This window comes from Mustela erminea, chromosome 21 (assembly GCF_009829155.1).
Source record: "Mustela erminea isolate mMusErm1 chromosome 21, mMusErm1.Pri, whole genome shotgun sequence".
Lineage (NCBI taxonomy): Eukaryota > Metazoa > Chordata > Mammalia > Carnivora > Mustelidae > Mustela > Mustela erminea.
The window spans coordinates 27,330,956-27,345,245 of record NC_045634.1 but is presented as its reverse complement, the minus strand read 5'-3'; the positions used below and the strand labels follow the sequence as shown (position 1 = coordinate 27,345,245).

Sequence of the window (14,290 nt, the reverse complement as noted above, 5' to 3'; positions counted from 1 at the left end):
GGGCAGAGGGGAGGGGGCGCAGAGGTTTCGCTCACTGACACAGGGAATGCAGAAGCCATAGAAGTCTCTGGAAGATGATTATTTTAGCTTTGAACATGTTCTATTTAAGATGCCCGTAGGACATCCTATTGAAGACATAAAGTGATTGGCTACGAGCCTGGCAGGAAATTGAAATCATGGAATAACATCATTTGTGAATGAGGCCTTGAGAGATGGCAATGATTGTGCAAGTCAGAGATGAAGAAAAGCGGGGGGTGGGGGGGGCGTGGGGGGGCTTGGGGGGGCGAGAGAGAGGAGAGATTCTGGGAGGTGGAGGGGAGGGAGTCTGGGCAGGGGGAGCGATGTGACTCGCAAGTGGTAGCAAGGGTAAAGTTATGTGTGAGAAAAATCAGGTTGCCAAGGCTCTTAGGTAAGTCCTCTTAGGTAACAGACCGAGGATTGGACTGATTCTGTAGTCAATAGGCAGCCAGTGCGGGTCTCAGCGTCGGGGAGCGTTTGCCAGTAAGTCCTTAGGAAGGCTCGCCTGGAATATGGTTTGGAGTGGGGACGCAGAGGCCGTATCGGAGTTATTGACACATCCTAGGACAGAGGTAATGAGATGAGACTTCGAATAAAGGAAGTCTCAGTGGAAAGGAAAAAAAAAAAAAACAAACCAAGGGTGTGAGAGAAGAGGAGGCACCTGTGAAAACAGGAGCATTATAGCAACTTCCGCCCGAACACGGTGAACAGGGAAAAGACATGACCTTGGCGTCCAGAGCTTTCGGAGGAAGTGGGAAAATCAGAAGGAGTCTGGTTTCAGGAAATAAGTGGTCCATACTGCAGTGAGAACTTTATGATTATGCTTTATTGCATTCAACTAGAATAGTAGATCAGTATATTTTATTTGTAAATTGCTTTTCTGCCCTGTTTTCCTTGACTTTATAAAACTATATTCCAGAGATTAGACCAGATGATTGTTTTTTCTTTTGCCATACACTACAAAAGGAAAAAAAAAGGCAGGGGGAGATGCTTAGAAATCCATGTGGAAAGAAAGTGAAGTGAGCGGACTGGGCAGTCCTTACCAAGATTGCCAGGCAGTCATCCCTGCGGGGCGGGACCACTAGGGAAGGTCTAAACAGCCGCCGCTACTGCACTGAAGGTCTGGGCACCCACTTTGGCAGAGATCCATCAGACGCTGGAGACAGAGAAGATGTGTGGCATTTCCGTGGGGATTGCCACGGGTGGAAGGGGTGGCGAGTTGTTCTACTGAGCGGGGATCTTTGAATCTACAAAAATATAATTCTGGATATATACTGAGAAGAGTCTGATGGCCGAGTCAGACACATCAAGGAGGCTAGGTGCCATTTCCACTGATGTAGCTGGCTCTTCGAGGGTGGCGGTGGGTGGGGAAATCTCTTCATGGTCCTTGAGGGTGGTCTTCGCCAGTTTCACGGTTTATAGAAGTTACGGATTTGCTCGGGAGAGTCCATTCTCCCTGTCAGGCCACCAGAGAAAGCTATTTATCTTTCTAAAGGTTATTTATTTCTTTATTTGATAGAGAGAGAGAGAGAGAGTATGAGCAAGGGGATCAGCAGGCAGATGGAGGGGAAGCAGGCTCCCCAGTGAGCAGGAAGCCCAATGGGGGGGCCTGATCCCGGGACTCTGAGATCATGACCTGAGCCGAAGGCAGACGCCTAACCCACTGAGCCACCCAGGCGCTGGAGAAAGCTATTTTACTTCAACTGTACGGCTTCAGACAGTCTACAAATAGTGTTTATTACATGACTTCTTCCTTTCTTCAGTATTCACAATGCAGGTGCATTTTTTTTTTCTTTAGTGACTTGATTTGCAAATTGAATATTGTTATTGTTTTCCTTTTTCATAAGAGTCTTCCAAGAAAAAAAAATTTTTTTTTTAAATTCCCATTGAAAAGAAAGACAGGGGACCCCAGCCTGTGGACCTGAGTGTGACGATGCTTTTTAAGACGGGGCCATTGGAAGCTGCTTGTAATATGGAGATTAGACATTCTGTCTCCAGACTGGGAACAGGGCTGGCATCCAATGCCAGGCAACTGCTTGCCTGCCGTTCTTCCTTGGGCCAGATAAAGGCCCAGAAGGAGCAGCTGCCAGCCGGGAGGAATGTGAGAAAATAGGAAATTGATTTGAAATAGGATAGGGAAAAAGGCAGAAGAATGAATTTAAGAATTTTCAAATATTCCCCTTTTAGGCATTTGTAGTTGCTGTCTCTGCAGAGGATAGTGATCCTTAGTTAGTCTCTCACGAGGGTATAAAAGCAGCAAATTCACAGGCAGTACAGATATAAGAAAGACCTGAAGTTGGTTTATTTCTTCATAATTGGAGGAAAATTGAATATTGATTTGTATTTTACTCTTTGGAAAGTCTTCTTGATCCTTTAGCAGTAAAAAAAAAAAAAAAAAGTAGAAAATTATAAATGTTCTAATTCTAGGCTCAGGAAAAGATTTTTTTTTTCCTCCAGCTAGTTACGACATTAATTAAATTTCACATTAACCAGAGGGGGCTGGGCAGTTTCGTGTTTGAATGAAGGTCACGGAGATTCTTCATTTTCTATCGAACAGATGCCTTCAGGCAAATGGTAACACTTCTTTGCTTAAGGAAGTATGAGGTGGGTGCAGGGGCATGCTAACGATTATTAGGATCAGTGGTAAATAGGAGAGAGGTCTGTTTTTTTAGCGTTATGTAAACTAGTTGCCTTGTGAGGAGGTGAGGGGTTTGAGCAATAAGCTTCAAGTTTCTCCTGGGTCCTAACATTTGATGATGTTGTGTGATCTCTTCAAGACCGGAAACTGGTGGTGATACTAACTACACCTACAAAGATCCTCCTGCTTGTAGGACAATGAACTTGAAGTTGTCGATAGAACACAGGGGCATTAGAAGAAGGAAATCTTCTAAGATACAGAAATCTTAGCTAAAAAGAATAAACACGCATGATTGCCACCAACAATACAAAAACAAACATATAATAATATAACTCACATACACCTTGTCACCTCTCTTGGCTTGTGACAAAAAAAAAATCCTCCATGTTCTTAGGAAAGAAAGAACCTTCCACCTCTTACATGCATTGGAATGTGGCCAGGATCACCACACAAGGGATGTTCATATGTGGAGTCAAATAAAGATGAAAACACCTGCTTTCTAAATCACATCTGCCTTAAGAAGTCAGCATTTGGAAATGACCCAGTGGGCCCTTGAACTTATTCCTCCAAAGAAATAAGCAAAAGTTTGATCTGTAAATTGATATTGAATGGACACGCAAGGAAACAATCAGGAGAGTGGAAAGGCAGGGTGGAAACAGAAAAAAGGTTAAGAAAATGCAAGAATCCATATATCCAATAACTGAAAACGAGGATCCTAAGACATCAAAGATGGCTTGTCCCCTTAAAGGATTCAAAAGACCTGAGCGATTTCCTTTTTGAGAGGGAAAAATTGAGGCGCAGATCAGTGAAGGCTTAGTAAGGTCACCCAGCCTATCGGAACAGTCCTGTCTGGACATCAGATTTCCTGATTCCTAGAGAATTTGTAGAGAATCCTTGAAGGGCGAGCTGTGATGTCTCCTCCCAGGTTTCAATGGACCAACTGTAGAAGCCTCTTTGTGCTGTTTGGGTTCTCTCTCTGCAGCGAGCCCATTTTATTACCAGTTTCCGTGGTGCCTATTCAAGTAATCTGAAGATACCTGCTTATCTGAATTACAGCCGTGAATTTTCCTGACCCTGATTATGACACTACATGTTTTTATTAAAATTGCTAGAAATAATCACCAAGCAATAGAATAAGCTTTTTATGGAATAAATGCCGCAGTATAATTTAGCACCTCTCTCCCTAATCATAAATTCCTGTTAATCACAACGTAATCTAACTGTTCTTTGCCAGTCAGAAAATTCCTCATTCTAACCATCTTTCTGAAACCCTGCCAGAAACTCCTTGATGGTAAATTTCACCCCACATCCATACTAGAATACAAACAAAAAAAGACACAGTTAATCAACAGAGACTTGTACCTAACTAGGAGGGCCTTTCTGCTTACCAGCTGCTTCTCTCCTCTGCACTAGAGCTGAAACTCGAGCTGAAGTGACACAGTGATATATTGATCTAATGAGTAATATTATGAAATTAATTCTAAAATACTCTAACTTGTTCTGCCTTAATCTTTAGAATTCATTTGAATGATCACATTGTACAGACCTTTTGTTGAAAGTCTTGCAAAGGCCGTTGGCCAGAAATAACATAGAGCTCTTTGTATTTTCACAGTAGTTTCTGTGTCAAAATCAAATTGCCCCCGAGGAGGGTGGGCACTCAAATGCCTGTATAGTCTCCTGCTGATATCTTCACCTGGACACTTGCCTTAGTGATCAGGATCTCTTGACTTGTGCATTTACCTTGCTCAGCATTGGCTGAAGAGATGTCCTTATTTTACTTATCAGCTACTCTAGACCTCTGGAAAGACCTCGTTTCTTTTACACCAGTCTTCTAAAGAAAGAAACAGTCCCTGAAACTCGCTGTCACTCAGAAGCTGACAGCCCCAAGAGGAGGAACACTCCGATTCAGGCTGTTTTTTACTTCATACTCCCTCCCACTTTTTTAGAAAACTCAGTTCTGCCCCATGGGTATCTTTGCATGATTCCCCTTATGCTGCCCAAGCTCTCCCTCCCTTCAACGAGACGGGAGAAGCACGTTGGCTTTTTACAGACCGAGAGAGACCTCAGGTAGAAATTTGCCTTAAAAGAACCAGTATATTTTTCCCTACAGAGTATTTTAAGTAATGGAAATACAGTTTTCTACACTAGGTTTAAACTCCTCTTGCCCCAGGGAGGATTCAAGAAGGCATCTCCTGTGCAAACACCTAAGGTGTTCCAGGCACATAATAGGCATTCAATAAATGTAAGTCAAGTTCAAATCTAAGAATTTTGAAGAAAAACTCTCGTTTGCAGACAAGCTGTCTCCGTTTCCCCACCATCTTGCTTTTAAATCTGACTTTCACCCCATTACTCTACTAGACAGTCTTTCCCCTTTAGGCCACAAATTGCTGCTTCCTGCCAAATTTAGGCGTAAGTATTAATCTGTGACTTGGGGCTTTGTTAACCATCGCCCTCCTCGTTCTCTGCCTGGAGTCTCGAAGCCTCTCTTCTGGGGTTTCTTTGTTGTGCTACACTCTGGACTCTCTCCGATTTCCTAGACCTTGCCTTCTGTCACCCTCCGTGCCCCCTGGATGGAGGCGACGCCCATGATTGCGTTCACTCAGCACCTCGCATCTCATCTATTTCCGGAAATATCAGGGTGACGGAATGGGTTAGTAAATGCACATTGCAGAGCTAATTCCCTTCTCTCCAACCTCTGAACCCCTTGCTGGCATATCTAAAGAGGGATATCCAGTGCAATGCTTGCGTCACCCTCTTTCCCTGCTTTCTGGATCCTTGGCCTTGATCTGCAAATCTTGAGCCTGATAACCCAGTCAACGTGGTTTTCAGCAGCTCCCCCACCCCCATCCTGTGAAGGAGGTTCAGAGAACAGCCTGTAAGATGCTGGAAGAGATGAACATTCAACCCATGAGGAACTGGTAAAATAAAGTCAAATAAAAATAAGCAAAATTATTTAGCCTGACAATGTGTATCTTAAGGGGAGACTTGAGAACAGTCAACTTCAAAGAATATGAAGGCCACTTATGGAGAAAATGGTGACCAGGGATGCCTGGGCAGCTCAGTTGGTTAAGCCACTGCCTTCCGCTCAGGTCATGATCCTAGAGTCCCGGGATCGAGTTCCGCATCGGGCTCCCTGCTCGGCAGAGAGTCTGCTTCTCCCTCTGACCCTCCCACTTCTCATGCTCTCTCTCTCTCTCTCTCTCATTCTCTCTCTCACACACATAAATAAATAAAATCTTCAAAAAAAAAAAAAAAAAAGAAAGAAAGAAAAAGAAAATGGTGACCTGTTCTTCCTTGTTTCTCCTGAAGACTGAGCAAGAACATTTGGGCATAAACAGTGGCTTTAGAGATTTAGAGACTCTCAAAGTAGAATTCGCTCCTGGTAAACAATGTGAAATGTTTTAATGTATCACTTGAAATGGACCTGGCAGGGCAGGGGTTAAAAACAACTACAACAACAAATGGGTTCTTCTGTGTCCGGGGATCCAGAAGGGTACAACCGAGTTAGATCACATACTAAGTGTGTGTCCAGTTTTATAATTCCATGATCTGATAATGAAAAAGTGTACATTTATAGTTTTAAAAGATAGTGATCTCAAACTATCTATGGTGCTAGGAGCCTCAAAATGTGGGTTAGGTTAGGTTGCCTTGGGTTAAGGGTGTGTGTGTGAGAGAGAGAGACAGAGACAGAGACAGAGAACCAAATAATTACAGAACAGTGTGATAAATACAGATGATACAGATGGTTTTCTTTAGCAAGCAGTTTCTTCAATCGGGGCTGTTTGTTTCTCACGATCTCTCCATCTACCTATTCCTCACCCAGTATTTCTTTAATGTCTCTAGTACACGACACTATGCTAAGTGCTGGGGAATCAGCAGAGAAGTGGTTCCTGCCCTTCTGTGTTTATGGTCTGGAGGGAGTTATAGACAAGTGGACAGGCAGCAGAATATAGTATGATGAAAAGGATATTTACAGAGTTCAATGGGAACTCAAAGGGGGGGACTCTTAAATTCTTAGTGGATCAGCAAAAGACTAACTGGAAGAACTGCCTTCCAAACCAAGTCATGAACAAGCAGACATTGGCCAGGTGAAAACAGAGGGATCAGGCATATACCTCCATCCAAAATGACATATAAAAACATGTGCTTAGACATGATTTATGTTCACAAAATAGAAAAAAAATCATGAAAGATGTGTTGCGTGTGACTATGTCATGAACCCTCTGAAAATAATGCATTATTATCTAGATTCGTATGTCAATAAAGACTTGTTAAATAGGCTACCTGCAAAAATGATCTTAATACTTATGGGTTTATGTGATAATTTTCAAGAATGACTATAGAAGTTCGTTTGATTCTATGCTCTGTCCACTGCGTAAAGGATTTGACCAGTGATTAGCTACTCTCTTCTATAGACAACTACACACCTAAAAACATCAATGAATACCTAATTCTTGGTGTCTGAACAAAGAAGACAAAGTATTTATAGTAAGATATTTAATCTCAAAGATATATTGCCTAGCTTTTTAACGTTCAACGGAGAATGTGTTTTGAGAACTAACACTACAATATGCTTTGGGGTTGGGTAAATGGCATGATGGGTGGAAACAGAGATCAGGTTGACAAAATGACTGCAATTAAAATAATTCTATCATTTTTCTTTATCACCTTTCCGTTTCTTAACACGTGGTCTATCAAAGAATACATTCCAAGAGCCCTCTACCCCACAGGTATTCTCATTTTCAAAACATAAAAATAAGTTGAACCCAGTAAATTGCCAAGCATGGACAAATACTGCCATCCCTGGGTGGGCCTGGGAATTAGTCTAGCTTCTTGCAGCCTTGGGATCCAACCAGCCAACTCTACCTCGGCCTCTCCTGGGCTTCCCCAGTCATGGCGGTTTATACATGGAACTAGGGTTCTACACACTACTCCATACAGACTCCCTCCTAACATTGCCTTTGGACATTTGGTGGCTTGACTTGGGTCCTTGGCTCTTGCTGTATGCCCAGTCCCTGGCATATGTACCCCCCGCTAACTCTTGCTGACCATCTGGATTTCTCTCGAAGCCCTGCCCTCTTGCCCCCTGTCTCGCTCTCACCACTAGAGAGGAATGATCTCCCTTCCTCGCCCCCTTCCCTCCCACTTGGATACTTGCCAGCACAGAGCTGAAGCTCACTAAGCCTTTTGGATACAGTGCATTGCTTGATTGCCCCCTGCAAGGAGTCCAGACCTCATCACACACTCCCACATCTTGCTTCCTCCTCCTCCCTGCCTGCCCAGGCTGTGGAGGACCCAGCATGCTCCTGCCCAAGGTCACCTGAATTAGGACAAAAATAAGAACCAGTTCTTTTGTCACACAGCAAACATGATTGGAGATCTAAAGAAAGAGTCTCAGGTCTTCACATAGTATCAGATTTCAGAAGGCACTTGTGTTTTGGGTGACATAACATTTTTACAAATAAAGCAGAAAACTTACCTGATAGAAAGATTTGGGATGTGGGTCATTGCACATAGTTGTGAACTCAAAAGCTATATTGTGGGTGGATTTTTCTGTAGGTTAAATCAAAGAATCACCTAATATTATACCATCCTTTTAGATTTACTGTAAACATCTGTGAAAATTATGAATTGGACTTTAGGATGAGCCTTTTCCTCAAGCCTTTATTTTGGTTCCAGTGTAAATGATAATTGAACTTTATTGGGAAAAGGACCCAGAAATATGATTTTAAATACAGTTTTATGTCATCTTCTAACAGAGTCCACATAGCTGTTAGAGACTTTTTTGCTCCCGACAAAATAACACTTTGGGAAAAAGAAGATGAAATCTAAAATTCAATTCACAGCATGTATCAAAGTAATTATACAATTATTATGTACCAATTGATGTCAGTGCGCTGTAATTTTGATGACATAAACAGTGTCTTTGACATACTTGTGTATTTAAAAAAGAACAAAACTATTTACAAATAAATGTGTAATTTTAAACAAGGTCCATTTAGACAAACTAAATTCTAGAGTGACAGGTACATATTGACCTATGCCAATTCCTCAATCAGGAATAGTTATTAACTGTTTTATTCCTGTATAAGCTTCCAACTTGCAGAGAATACTGGTCTGTATACTACTAGTAACCTTAACTATTAAGGTTAACTTCAAAACACAGGGAAAACCGTGTCTCTTCCTTTTTCCTCCTCCCAAATCCGCAAATAATCGGTTTTAGAATTGAATATCATGTTTCCAAATCCTTGGTGTGGCTTATCCTGACACGTTTGATTTCGAAAGTGAACTACACGCCTAATACCAGTTTTAACTACTAAATACTAGGTATTTAGTCAAATGGCTTAAGCATCAAGCTCAGGACACCTGGGGCTGAATTTAAGCTATGGTATTCTCTAACTATTGGACCATTATTAACCTTAGGTCCAGTTTCTTCATCTGTAAAATGGGATAACAATATTACTTTTTCATACGGGCTTGCTTAGAGGAATAAAAATGTGTTAAATGCTCAATATAGTGACACTCAAATAAAGTGCTCTGTATTAGTGGTTATCATAGTCATATGTTCAGTAGAGCAAAAAGTGTTAGATTTTGATTTTGTACTAGCATCTCTAACAGTATGGATTCGGTACTTGATCATCAGCGGGAAAGGTAATGATCCTAGTTTTGGTTAAACCGATTTTTTGTTCCCCAAGGTTTTTGGCTTAAGTAGAGAGAGGTCAGAAGAATTCTTAATATTAAAGCTAAGTTGGTGCCAGTCTGAAGTAACAGCTCATTCATGGACTTTTTTTTTTCTTTAATACAATTTGCTTTGATTTGGTTTGGTTCATGCATTTTTAAAAATCTTCCTTGTGGTGTGCAGTCATTAGGCTTTTATGCCTAAAGAAGTGAATTCAGTTATAAGTAAAATTCATTTAATAGCGCAAGTATGATTTCATGTGGTTATTTATTCACAACATAAAATAGCCACATAATTCAACATATTTAATAGCGTCTGCTCATGAAACTGTGGGGAATTCTGCAGATCTTAGACAAGAAATGCTTAACCTATAAAAGGCACTATCCATAATGCTCATTATTCCTGATATCATCAATATGGCAAACTGTAGTAGATGAAAGTAGAAATTTAATGTGTGCCTTATTATATGTCTCTATAGAACTCTTCAGTAGACTCCTTTATTTACAAGAGGGCAGTGATTTACTGTATGGATAGGGGTGGCCACAAAACTTTGTGTGTTTTCTTGGGAAGATATATGTGGAAGCCAGCCTTCACTTTTCAGCGATAAAAACTGTTTAAAACCATATCTCTTCCTCTTCTTCTCTGGGAGCTCCTACTGCTGCTCAGCTGCGTTCAGAGTAAGCCCTTGATTATTCTCAAGGGATACTGTCTTTGTGCAATTTGGAAATAATTAGTTTTTGTATTCAGAAAAGGTAGAAGTAGATGTGTATGTAGAATATTCCAATGTAGTCCAATATAAAAATTTACCTAACCTGCATCTGATATGTATAAATGGGCATTGCTTAATTAGCATTTTAAATTGGAATTTTAATAAATGCTATCAATCAGTGACCAATTTACATAGCATTTATCTGGGGAAATGAGTATGCCAAGTATTAGTCTTCTTGAGATTCATCTTGACCCAAACAGTGATTTAAGATTTTAAAACCTTTCTTTCTTCCCATTAGAGTGTTCGCCCTTCTGTCCTCTAATGTTCTAATTCAAACCCACATCTGCTAATGTGCATCATAGAAAATCCAGAGGTACGTTCCTGAAACATGGACAAGACCTGCAGATACTAAAAAATTCCAACTGTGCGATGTTTTACCTATTTCATTCTTCTAAGAGTCCAACGGAACAATACCTTCTCCATAGTCCAACTTAAATAGTTACAGTGTTTATTTGCAATTATTTAAGGCACCCCCCCACCTGAAGAGTCACACACATCCCAGTGATCTGTGAGATGATCACGTTCAAAATATTAAGACCTAAGGAGATATTCGCTTAAGAGCTTAGAAGTCTTTTTGGTGCCCCACAAAATATCTATTGTTCTATTTTTTGACCCAATTTTACTAAAGAGAGTTCCCAAACCCTGAAATAACTTGGAAATTAAGACTGTGTCAGATAAATGTTTAAAGAATTTCTGGGAGATCTTACTAATGTCCTAATTAAAGGGTGAACAGATTGACCATTCAGGGAAGAACACACATGATGGTTGTCATAATCATGTTGTAACAGAATGCTTGTGAGTCAGGATTTTCGAGAAGCCATTATTACTGAGAGGAGAGAACACTACAGGGTACAGACTTTACTTCAACGTGGAGTAACACCAGACATTTCCATGTATGATGATGGATGTGTTTGACGGTAATGAAAACAGAGAAGGAAAAGTATCCAAGAGGCAGATGAGCTGTATTCACATTACTGTATGTAGCGTTAGATGTGAAGAGTGACAAAAGTCAAGGTAGGAGGAGAATGCTAAAGAGGAAAAAGAAATTACGGTTTTTCAATCACGGATTGAGGTAAGAATACATTCATTACTGGAACTTATTGATTAATGGAGAACGCTAATGATTTCTTAAAGTATTAATTTTTCAGTTTAAGTCCATATTTAGAAGACGGTTGGTTCCCTGTGATGACAGCTAATAAAAGAAAGGTGTGCTGATTGATAGGAATATTGTAATGCCAAGTGCTGCTTGTTTTCTTTGTTTTTTTTTTATTTATTAAAATACTTTGAGGGGCTAGGAGGGATTGGAAGAAAGCACGCCAAACCCCCAAACTCAGGAACACACAGTCGTTCAAGTCTCAGTTTAATGGAGGAAGAAGCTGAGGGGATGGAATGTTCTAGAAAAAAAAATTAAAAGAAGGAGGGACGTGGGACTGGAGGCAATGCAAAAATAATGATAAAAGTGGATCTGGAGGGGGAGGGGAAAGACCATTTTTAACTAGAAACGTGTGGAAGTGCTGCAATCCTGAAGTATCTTCCATGCCAAAGTAAAGCGAGTTAGAGCACCCCATGAGCTGTTCCAGGTCGGGGTTGCCCAGCCCAGGCACATCCCCTAGAGTTGGCTGCGGCCCCCGGAGCACACGCCTGCAGCCCCGGGGACCTCCTTCCCACCCCGGAGCGCCGGCCTGGCTCTCTCCGCGGCGTCCGCGGGGGTCGGCAGCTGCGGCCGGAGGAGGGGCGCGCGGCGCGGCCCCCGGCCTTCTGCGGCGGGCGAGCCCCGGGGGCCGAGCGGGTCCCCGCCGCGTCCGGCCGCGGCACCCAGGCGAGCCGCGCGCGCGCGCCCCGCCGGCGCCCGCCTTCAGCCCCGGCTCCCCGAGCCCTCCCGCCGCCGAGGCACCCACCTCCGCCGCGCGGCGCGTCCTGCGAGCCCGAGCCCCGAGTCGCGCCGCGGCGGGGGCCGCGTGGCCCGCGTGGCCCGCACTCCCCGGCGCGCTCCGCCCGCGGCCCGGCGGGGGCCGGCGCAGGAATGGTGGCGGCTCGGGGGTCGGGATTCATCCACGCGCCGGGGAAGAGGCTCTTCTGTGAGCCCCGCGAAGTAGTGCTTCTGGAGAAAACCTATTCTGAAAAATCTACAGCAGCCCGAAAAGCCACTTTAGAGAACAGGGATGTTTTATGGCCTGCGAGTGTGCGTGTGCGTGTGTGCGTGTGAGTGTGTGTGCGCGTGGAATGCCTCCCAGCCGGGTCTTTAAAGCATGCCTGTGACCAGTGTTTGGTGCAGTTTCACACTCTCCGTTTGGGGCAGGGCTGTTAAGATGCCCCGGCCCGCGGTGTGTGTGTGTGTGTGTGTGTGTGTGTGCGCGCGTGTGTGTGTCCGTGCGTGCGTGTCCGCGCGTGTCTGTGTGGAAGGAGGGGTGAGAAGGCGGCGGCCGCTCCGGGCCGCCTCGAGCCGCGGCGACGGGGCGCAGGGCTGGCGGGGCGGCGGCGGCGGCGGCAGCGGCGGCGGCGGCTGCGGCCCGGCCCGGCGCGAAGGGGTTAAGCGCCGCCGCCGCCCCCTCCGCGGCCGGGTGTAAACAGAGGAGCCTCAGCCTATCATGTCTGGCTGCCGCTCGCAGCCGGAGCCCCGAGCCCGGCGCTGTAACATGATACGCTCCAGACCGAGGCAACTTGGCAGCGCCGGGCTCGGCTCCGCACGGCCACAGCGAGGGCGCGCCGCGGCAAGGTGGGTGAGCGGCGGCGGCGGTGGCGGCGGCGGCGGCCGGGGCCGGGGCCGGGGCGGACGGGCGGAGCGCGGCTCCCCGCGCGGTCCCTCACGCGGCTCCTCACGCGGCTCCCGGCGCGGCTCCCGGCGCGGCTCCTCGCGCGGCGGGGTCGCTCGTTCGCTCGCTCGCCCGCACCCGGGGACGGCGGCGACGGCGGCGGCGGCGGCCCCGCGTTCTCCCCGGCGGGGTCGGAATGGGAGGAGGCTCCGCGCGGGTTCGGACCGCCGCAGAGGCACCGTTAGCATCAGAAATGAGGTGGCCATTTAACCCCTGCGGGACCACAGGGAAGGGGTGAGGGGAGGCGACGGCTGAACTTTCTCGAGGGCTCGTCGTCCCTCGGAGCGGCGCAGGTAGCCGCGGGGAGAATGGAGTCTTTTGTTCCCGGTATTTTTAATGAGGCGGATTTTTAGGGGGGAAGGGGGCGGTGGACGGTCCCGATGCGGGAGGGCGAGCGGCTTGTGCCCTGCCTTCCGGGACTGTGGCGACGCCTCTTGCCGAATTCGTTGGGAGCAAATGCGAGCAGCCGCGATGTCCGATCCTGGGGGTCTTGGCTGCGTCTTAAGGTCTGCGTGGGAGCTTGAATGAACCAGCCCTCCGGTTCCATTAACTAAAATCCATCATCCTGATTGCTTAATGGGGAAAGAGGTACAAAATAATCGCGCTAATTAAAAGAGCGGTTTCCCTCTTGCGAAATACTTAGCGGGTGATTTTTTTGCCAGGAGAGGGTTGGAGGCAGCAGCGTCTCTAAAAGAAGCCCAACTTTGCCGGGGTCCTTCGCGCAGGTTACTGGGGGAAAGAGTTGGGGGCGGGGGGGGATGGAAAGTAAACCCCTTTTTTTTTTTTTTTTTTTTTTTAATGTGTGTCTTCCCATAAAATAAAACAAAGCTCTGTGGCCGCTCTCCGAAGTCCCATTGCCTCCCTTTTCCGTGCCGGCGTCTCTATCTCTCTGGAGTATCTCAGAAGGGATACGTACCGAATATATGTGCGCCTGTGTCACAAAGTCATTCTGTCTTCGGAAAGCCTCATATAATCAAATGCAGTGCCGTAAGATGGTGTAGTTGAGGATTTGATCCCTTTGCACTGAAGTGGAAATACTTTCAGTAATTGAAAGCAGATTCACGTCTGGAGTTGTACAAGCCAAGGTTTTCATTTTTTAAAATAAACCTTTTGTTCTCTGGTTTTAAATGTTTCAGAGCTTTATGCAGAGACCTCTGTGTGCTAATTGTGAAAGGAGTCCTTAAGAAAGGACAGAAAAGATCCAGAGAAGGCATTTGAGAAATACAGCTAACTTAGGAAGCCTCCCTCTGAGGAGGAGAACAGTTTAGTGCAGCATATACTGTCTGTTCCACACATTTAGGGTGTTTTTTTTTTCACCCCAGCGGATTCCCGAGCATTAAAATGCAACCATACTCTTCAAAATCCCCAAGCCC

At 45.0% G+C, this 14,290-nt stretch overlaps 1 protein-coding gene across 11 annotated transcripts in view; it reads left to right on the top strand.

Moving 5' to 3' along the window:
* Window positions 1-14,290, top strand: part of TENM3 (teneurin transmembrane protein 3) — a 1,246,978-nt gene that overhangs the window by 894,017 nt on the left and 338,671 nt on the right. The window contains exon 1 of one of the 11 annotated variants that reach the window (XM_032328849.1): window positions 13,038-13,115. The exons of the other annotated variants lie outside the window; for them this stretch is intronic. The gene's annotated coding sequence lies outside the window, so the exon portion shown is untranslated. Of the gene's footprint in view, window positions 1-13,037; window positions 13,116-14,290 lie in introns of those variants that run through there. 11 annotated transcript variants of the gene reach the window in all.